The sequence below is a fragment of the Spermophilus citellus genome (assembly GCF_964194105.1).
Source record: "Spermophilus citellus genome assembly, chromosome: 18".
In the NCBI taxonomy this organism is placed as follows: domain Eukaryota; kingdom Metazoa; phylum Chordata; class Mammalia; order Rodentia; family Sciuridae; genus Spermophilus; species Spermophilus citellus.
In genome coordinates, this window is record NC_138200.1 from 10022389 (window position 1) to 10031796 (window position 9408).

At 49.1% G+C, this 9408-nt stretch overlaps 1 pseudogene across 1 annotated transcript; it reads right to left on the reverse strand.

Annotated features, from left to right (window-relative positions):
• Nucleotides 1–321: 321 nt before the first annotated feature.
• On the reverse strand, nt 322–2351 carry LOC308637375 (large ribosomal subunit protein uL6-like; annotated as a pseudogene). Its single transcript has 2 exons — nt 2208–2351; nt 322–860 (listed from the first exon to the last, which is right to left on the reverse strand). The product of its transcript is annotated as a large ribosomal subunit protein uL6-like (transcript).
• Between the last annotated feature and the right edge of the window lie 7057 nt (nt 2352–9408).

The window sequence follows — 9408 nt, forward strand, 5'->3', positions numbered from 1 at the left end:
TTTTTGTTGAATCCAGCATACACATTTCATTTAGTTTTCATCTCTAGAGTTTTTATCTCTTTGTTCACTCCTCCAACTTGTAACAGTTTCTTGGTCTTTCCTTGTTTTCGTGACCTTGACACTTTTGAAGTGTACACTGTTACAGAATGGTTGTTTGTTTGTTTGTTTTCCTATTCCATTCCTTCAAAGGGATACTAAAGTTTATTCAACCTGTTGAAAAGGATTAAGAATAAGTCCAAAGTAAATTTAAGATCTTTTATTGCATCTGAAATATCAAATTGACTCCAGGACTGTGTTTCTGTGGCTGAAAACACGTAGATCTTATTCATTAGCTTGTGAACCTGTTCCTTTTTCAGAAACATAAATAACCATTGAAAAATTTCCTGATAACTTGTTTTTCACTGTTGCTAATTGCTGAATTAAAGACAATTGCTAAATTTTAAACAAGTTCAATATCACTTCCTTCAAGGATTAAATCATGTTTCTGAGCTGGAGACACTGAACAAGCAACACCTGTTTTCATTTGAACCCTGCAGATATATTTTCACCCAAGAAATTTCAGATTTCAACAAGAGACCCATTCTCCTGAATAACAACATTGATGGGGAAGGGAGCATACACAGACATCAGTGCAAAACCCTTGATCAGGTTCTGTTCATGGCTACAGATTGGGCACACAGTGCCCAGTTCCTTTCTATTTCCCCACCATTTGTCAACCCATAGCTGCTTTTATTTTTTTCCAAGGAGGATGAGTTCTACATTGATATGATTAAATCCCTCCAGAGGGTTCCTATTCGGCCCTTCACAATAACTGTGTGTCCCTTCAGAATAATGTCAACATTTTCTGGAATGTCGACAGTCTGCTGAAAATGGTCTTCATTCCGCAATAGATGTAGCAAAGAGCCAGAGTGGTTTTTGTTGTTGCTGCTGTTTTGGTAACAGGGATTGAACCCAGAGACACTTAACCACTGAGCCACATCCCCAGCCCGTTTTTGTTTTTTATTTTGAGACAAAGGTGCCTAGGGCCTCATTAAATTGCTGAGGCTGCCTTTGAACTTGAGATCCTCCTTCCTCAGCCTCCCTCCTCAGCCACTAAGATTACATGTGTGCCCACCACACCTGTCACAGAATGTATTTTGTAGAATAGCCCCCAATTTGAGTTTGTCTGATAATTCATCAATGAGACTGGAATTATGGATAGGAGAGAAAACATGAAAAAACTAAAGTGTCATTTTCTTCTGTCATATCGAGCCACACAGACAGCATCAACATCAGTAGGCATGTCACCTTGATGGCCTGGTTAAAGTGCCAGTTAAAATTACTATTTCTTTTCCTTTTCCACACTCTATTTTTTGAAGTTAGTCCTTGAATAAACAAATAATAGCTCAACTAGCATGCAGGAGCCTGCATCGGACCCCAGCACCACAAAAGCAAATAACAGTACAACTGACAAAAAGATTAGATCTGGATACTTTAAGAAATAAAGCTAAGTCTGGGGTGTAGTTCAGCGTCAGAGGCGCATGGGCAAGCCCCCGGCTCAATCCACAGTGCCCCTCATTGAAAGGAAAAAACCCACACATACACCAAATCACCAGAATCAGGAGAAGCTGATTGCGGTCTCCACCAAATACGTCTCCTCCTCCCAGGGTCCCGATTTCCACCCTCGTCTACTTAATTTTGCTGTCTAGGACTCTGGGTGGTTATAATGAAGCAAAAAGTAGCTCAAAATAAGGCTTCCTCAGAGGAAGGAGCTGCCTTGGAGGAAGGCTCAGAGCCCCCCACCCCACCCTTCCCTCCTCTGTCCTTGTTTTGGTCTTATTCTTACATTTGCTCACTCATTCATTTTCTCATTTGTTCAACATTCACCTCTGTAAGCTGACAGTGGAGAATTACCCAGGCCCTGTGTTAGGGAGAAAGCAGTAACAGAAATCTCAGCCCAGACCTGGATACATTAGAACTGGGGACAGGGAGAAGGAATCACAATTACAAGCCCCCAACCCCTGTGGAGGAAGGCGGGCATGCAGGCAGATGCACGCAGACCAAGATTCTTCACAGGCACCCAGGAGACTTGGACAGACACTGGTTTAAACCCCAGCTGTGATCTTGTATCACTCAAGCCAAGTGACATCAGCTACCAAGCCCCAATTTCCTCATCTGGGAAACAGGAGTAATTTTCTCCCTCTATAACCTCTCCCCAACTCCCCCACCCTGGCCCCCTTGATGACCCATGAACACACTAGCCAAGTGCCAACCCCAGGGAACTTGAGAATGGGCGCTGGCTCCAGATCCACCTTCCCCTCGTGCTTCAGCACCTCCAGACCCACGGAGGCAGCAGGGACCACGCTGTTCATCCCTCCCTGCCTTCAGCGTCCCACGCCAGGAGCCGAGGCAGGGGACAGGACCACACTGGAGGAACCCTGTGTCTTCCCAGGCTACCTGGAGTGCAGCCTCATAGTGAGCGGACACCCTCTGGCTCCCTTGTTTTTCAATCAATAAAATAATGTCTTAGAGGGTGAGAAGTCCAGTGAAGGACAACAAGGTCGGGTAGCAGAGGGAGAGTGGAAGAGGCTGGTGGTCAGGTGGGTCACATCTGAACAGAGTCCAAATGAAAGGTGGACCAACAGAGTATCTGGAGGAGGGCATTCCTGGCAGAGGGAGAGCAAGTTCAAAGGTCCTGAGGTGGCACTGGGAAGCTGGTGTGTTTGCAGAATGTGCAGGAAGCTGGCTAGGACAGAAGATCAGAGAGGAGGAGAGTTCAGGATGTCGCCGACCCTGGGGAGAACCTGGCCTTTAGTGTTCATTCTCCAGACGCTCAAATCCACCCGTGGACTCTGTGGATTCTTCATCCAGACACTGGTTACAGGGAGAACCAAAGACCCCAGCTAAGTCCTCCACTCACAGCTCCTCTGAATACGCAGCTCTGCCCCCAGGAGCCTGACTCCCAGGTGGAACCAAACAGTGGGGGAAAAATAAAAGAAGCCCCAGTTCAGAGCTGGGGTGCCGGCATGGGGGCAGGGGGAGTCCTACACAAGAGCACCCAGCAGGGGTCCTGCTGTTCCTGCTCTGCCCACTGGAGGAAGGGCACCCCTTTCTGATTCATATCTAGGGTGCATCAGACAGAGGCCGATGGACTCTCAAATGGGTGACAATTTAATAAAGGGACTGATCTCTGATCAAGTATGTAAAACAATATGTGTCCTCAGTACTCACGATAACTACTCAGTACTTAGTACTTGGGAGAACTACTCATGCTCAGTTCTCAGGAAAATACTCAGGACTGAAGATTATGGCAGGGAGGGGTAGACCTGGAAAAGTGAGAGAGAGCAGGTGTGGAGTCAGCTGGGGAATGGAGGATGCACAGTGTCTGGGGACATCCAAGGTGAAGTTCCTGAAGGCCGCTGGACACCCTGGGGGCTCAGAGGCAAGGGCTGGAAACAGACAAATCACGATCATCAAATTTTTTGGTAATGAATTGAGTCATTTATTCAACAGCTAATTAAGTGGCAGAATTAGAACTGGGGACGCTCAGGGAGCTGAGGAACCAGGGCCCTAGCCTCTCCCCCCAGACTCCCAGGGAGCCTGCAGCCCAGCAATTCCTCTCCTAGGGCTGCTGTCACAAAGTGCCACAAGCCCAGTGGTTCCAAACAAAGGAACTGACCAGGCACAGTGGCGCATCCATCATCCCAGAGACTACAGTTCAAGGCCAGCTTAGCAACTTTGGGAGACCCTCAGCAACTTAGTGAGACCCTGTCTTAAAAGAAAAAATAAAAAGGGCTGGAGATGTAGCTCAGCAGTAGAGTGCCCTTGGGGTCAATTTCCAGTGGAAGAAAGAAGAAACAAACAAATAAAACAAATGGACTCAGGGTCCCGGAGGCCGGGCACCTGAGGTCAGGATGTGGCAGGACCTCGCTCCTTCCAAAGGCTCCAGCAGAGGACCTTGCTGGAGGCCTCCAGCTCCCAAGAGCCCTGGCCCTTCCCTGGCTTGAGGCTGCACTGCTCCCCCTCTGCCTCTCAGCCCTCTGCCCCTGAGCACCTCTGTCCTCTTCTTACAAGGACACTCATTATTTGGGATCAAGGGCCCACCCTACTGCAGCATGACCTCACCTTAACTAAGGACATCTCCAATGACCTATTTTCAGAGAAGGTCACATACTGAAGGGCTGGGGGTTGGGACACAAGCAGCAACAGCCATTACACTCAGTGAGCAGCCCACAACCACCATATCCTAGGTGAAACCACACCTTCATCTGGTTCCTGGGCTAGGGACCTGGGTGTCCCCTATACTTCCCCTCCCCTCCCCTCCCCTCCCAGTGCTCTGAATCCTGCCTCTCAAACTGTCTCTCCAGTTCATTCCCAACCATGCCACTGTCTGCCCTGATCTAGTCTCTCCCTTCCCTGTCCCCAGTTCCCTCCTCACCCCTGCCCCAGATGTCCCCTGACTGCCTACTCCTCTGGCTCTCTCCTGACACTTAGCCCCTGTCCTTCCCTGCTCAACCCTGCTTACAGCTCATGTTCAACCTCCTTTAAGACATTGCCCACAATGCCCTGTGGGGACCCTGATCTCATGACACATGGCGGGACCTCACCTAAAACCACCTGGCCACTGCTCACAAAAGCAGGACCAGAGAACACACCCCAGGGCCTGCCTCACTCCAGTTTCATCTCCTGCAATCTCAGGTTGGCTCTACTTGTCAACATTTCCCCGTCCCCAATGAGACCCTGAAGACTCCCAAGTTTATATCTCTTGTCCCCTAACCCAGCACCTCCTTGTCACCTGTGACCCAGCTTCCTGTTCCACTGAGACCACAACAGAGAATGGTCACGTCTCCTGACCCTACAGCTCTCCACATGCCTGCAGCAGCCCTGCATCCCCTCCCCTGCCGCTGCAGGACCCAGGCCCCTTAGTCCCCTTCCACTTGTGCTTTGGGTCAAACCCACTGGACCAAGTTAAGGAGCTGCATCTAGTCCCTGAGTGACCTCTCTTAGTCTGATGAACTTAAATGCTCCAACAATTCTACCCTCTCTCCTCTGTAGCCTCAATCTCCTGTCTTTTTGGCACAGAAATGTACTGTCATATTTCCTATACTAAATAAGCCACGTGTGACCCCAAACTCCCTTCCAGATACGACCCATGTCTCCACTTGAATGCTAGAGAGGACCGTCTTCACTTAACCCTCTCCTGAACACACTCAATTAGCCATCACCGTCACCACACCACCCAAAATCCTTCCCCCCACTTCAGCACTGGGGACTGAACCCAGCTCCACCAATGAGCTCCAATCCCACTCTTCCTTCTTTTTTTTAAGTTTTGAGACAGGGTCTTGCTAGGCTCAAACTTGTCATCCTCCTGCCTCAGCCTCCTGAGTGAATGGTTACAGGACTGCATCACTGTGCCCAGCAAAAATGCTCTTTCAAGATTAGACAACTGAACTGGGGATACAGTTCAGTGGAAAAGCACTTCCCTAGATTGTGTGTGGACCAGAATTTGATCCCAGTACTACAAATGAATAAGATAGATCACTGACAATCTCCATATTGCTAGCTCTGGTGGCCAGTTCTCAGTTTACACTGGGCTTGGCCTCTGGGCAGCATTTGGCACCCTGAGTCTTTCCCTCGTCCTCAAATTCACCCTTCACTTGGCCTCTGGGCCACCACACAGCCCTGCTCCTCCTTGGTACTTTCCTTGATCCCTGCCCTTACCCTCCACGTAGGAATGCCGAGCCTCAGGCTTTAGAACTCTTTATCTACACCTGCTTCCTTAGTAACCCCTCTTAGTCACACATAATTAAATGTCACTTAATGACAACTTCCAAATGTATATCTCAATCCTGGATGTCCGTCCTCAAGTCCAGACTCAAATATCTAACATTCATACTTAACTAATGCACAAGTCGAGTTTGAGCAAACTTGAACTCTTCATCATCTTGGAGCCCTGCCATCCTCACATCTGGAAGTTCCATTCTTTCCTTCACTCAAGCCAAGGTCACTTTGACTCCTCCCCTTCTCTCACACCATATCCAATTCCACCTCAAGGGCTACCACCCAGGTTGGGGCAGCCAGTACCCCATCTTGCTGGAACCAATGCAGGCATCTCCTCACTGGACACCCATCTCCCACCCTGGCTCCCTAAACTCAGCCCCGCCCCCAGAGATCCCATGAAAGCCTGGGTCAGAGCTCACCTTCCTCTACTCCTGACCCTCCATGGCTCTCACCAGTTTGGGCTGGCTTTTGTGAAGCTCCTTCCAGCTCAAGTAACATAAGGTAACTCTGTTACCTTATATATATTTAGGTATATTTAGGTTGGTCAGCTCAAAGAGGAAACTCAGGTGTTGGAGTTATTTTCCATGTCAAAAGATGGAGAGGTTCCTAGCTAACAGGAGGCTGAGGCAGGAGGATTGCAAGTGTGAGTACAGCCTCAGCAACTTAGCAAGACTCTGTCCCAAAATAAAACCTAAAAAGGGCTGGGGATGTGGCTCCATGGTTAAGCAACCCTGAGTTCAAGTCCTGGTACAAAAAAAAAGCAGGGGGTGCTTATCTCTGTTGTTCTTTCTTTGCCACAGACACCAACTTTCACAGGTTCCAGGGGTCAAGATGTGGATATCTTTGGGAGGAACGTTTTTCAGCCTACCACAGCCTTTTGAAGATACGATAAATACAACGGTCCTAATCAATTGGAAGGTAAAAACAGAAAAATAGTTCAAAAAATCTAATTTACAGAGTATTGAAGGACAAAATAATTTAGTAAGAGGATTGATCTTAGGGGGGACCAGTTCCAGTGTCCAGGGGACCAGCAAGATCATCACAAACATGGTCTTTTTCTGCATCATCTCTGCCTTCTGAAGTGTTGATCACACAAATCTTGGCTTCCATTATAGTTGAAAACTATAATTTTTCCTGCTTCCAGGGGGATTCTTCCTCTGCTCTACACAACTACCAGAATGAGCTCTCAAAAATGCAAAGTGAAACAGGTACCATTGCCCGTGCCTGTAATCCCAGCAGCTCAGGAGGATGAGGCAGCAGGACTGCAAGTTCAAAGCCAGTCTCAGCAATTTAGTGAGACCCTGTCTCAAAATACAACACAAAACGGACTGAGGATGTGGCTTAGTGGTTAAGCACCCCTGGGTTCAATTCCTGGTACAAAAAAGAAAGGCAAAGTGAAGCGCATCACTTCCTGAAATGCTCCTCCATGGCTCCCTGGGGCCCACAGCATGAAGTGCAGACCCTTATAATGCCCGACAAGCCCAGGGGTGGTCTGGCCCTGCTGGCCTGGCCAGCTTCCTCGCTGCCCACGAGCCCCGCCGCCTTACACCCCGGCAACACCAGCCTCTTGTACTTGCAGACACACCGGCCTCCTCTCCTCTGCCTCTGCTCGCGCGGGGGCATCTGCTGGAGCAGCCTCCGCTCCTCACCCTGCCCCTGAGGGACTGAAATACTGTGGACAGCAGCATCAACCCGGTAACCCTCCGCTCTTGGTATTTCACACTGTGGTCCTCACTACTGTTGACCGGAGCAGACTGCTCCCTGGGGGAGGCGGACCCTCCGCAAAATCACAGAGGCTGCTCTCTGCACCAGCGGGTGTTGGACAGAGCTGCAGGAAGGACAAATGCCCACAGCGCACTCTGGTGATAGAAGAGGGAACTGCAGGGAACCATGAGGCTTCTTTTCCCCTGGAGCCAAGCCCAAGCCCAGGGTCAGAATTGATGATAGAGCCTCCCTGGGACCTTGTCACCTGCCACTACCACGCTAACCACGCCATTCACGTGAAATGTAGCGTATTTGTTTTTAACAGTTACTAGTTTTTTTTCTTTTATTGCCTGTCTTCCCAGTGCACCTATGAGTACAGAAACTTCTGTACATGTCCCTAGCACCTACAACAGGTAGGTGGGGCACACAGCAGGTGCTCAATAAATAACATGGAATGAAATAGATCTCACTTTTATTCTGCCCTTAGACTCAAGCCTGAGAATGTCTCCCCACAGGGCAAGGAGTTCTTACCAGCAAGGAGATGTGCCTGTCCCTGTTTCTGTTTGCATTTTTTTTTTTAAATGTGGTGCTGAGAATCAAACCCAGTGCCTCACAAGTGCTAAGCAAATGCTCTGCCACTGAGCCACAACTCCAGGCCCAGTCCCTGTTTCTGGATCTCCAGATCACAGAATTCCCTGTACAGACAGCCCTATGCCTCCTTCCAGAACCTGCATGAGATTCTTCCCTGAATCCACGGTACGAGAGGGTTGATGTGACTCCTAAATCATGGATGCAGGGACATCCATCTCTAGAGCTATGCCCAGAGCTGGGGCAAGTGGGTGGTGTTCCCAGGAAACCACCCCAATCCCCTAATGGTAGGGAAGGATGTCAAGGATTTAGGGAAGAAGAGGACTGCAAATTGGGAGCAGTAGCTGCCTCTGGGCAAAATTTTGAACTGTCCAGTAATTCTAAATGCCAACCAGTTCTTCTAGCCTCTGGTTCTTGTAAGGAAATGAAAAGGACCCTACCTGAAGGGTGGTGGCTTTGGAGTACCTTGTGAATAGAGGTTACCTGAGTTAGCTCAGGTAAGAGCAGTTCTCTCCCTCAATGAAGAGAAAGAAAGAAACTGTGTTCCTCAACCGTGTTTCCACATGGCTCAGAAAAGAACTGACAGATGGTGGGATGAGGTGATTCAACAAAAGCTACCCACTTCCTGCCTTCTACTCCTGCTGCCCAAAGTGAGCCACGGGCTTCATCAGAAAAGGTGATCCATGGAGGAAGCCAAGATGGCAGAGTAGAGGAGATACTGCTTCTAGCAGCTCTGTGCACAAATCCAAAAAGCAGTCAAAAGGCTTCTCCACCCGGTCCTGCCTTGACAAAAAACTACATCTCAGAGCATGTGACAGGACCCCATACAGATAATTTTTTGCAGATTCCACCGGAGCGGCAAGTGCAGTGCAGAACGCTGCCCCAAAGCCCGCAGTCTGAACACACGCAGCCCACAAGCGGTGGATCAGAAGTACAAACTCAGCACCTCTACATAACTGTAGATCGCCAGACTACACTTCGCTTCCACACAGGTCACCAGACCGAGTTCTGGCCTCAGCGCAAGATCATCCCAGCACCCCCCACCTCACCAAACACCTGACGTGGGAAACAGATGGAATCCATCTTGGAAAATCTTTGTCGCCATCTCTTGGTGGGCATGGCTACCAGCGCAGTTCTGTGGCTGATCAGGTCCCTGGGTTCCAACTCCCCCACCCCCAGATGTAATAACTCAAAACCTTTCTCACAATCTTTTTTTTTTTTTTTTTTTTTTTTTTTGCGGGGGGCGTGGATATCAACATGGAACTAGAACTGTACAGGCACCTTGTTTCCAACTCAGAGAGACTAAGAGCAGGCAGGCTCCAGGCAGAAGCTCCAGCCCTCTCACACTGGCTACCT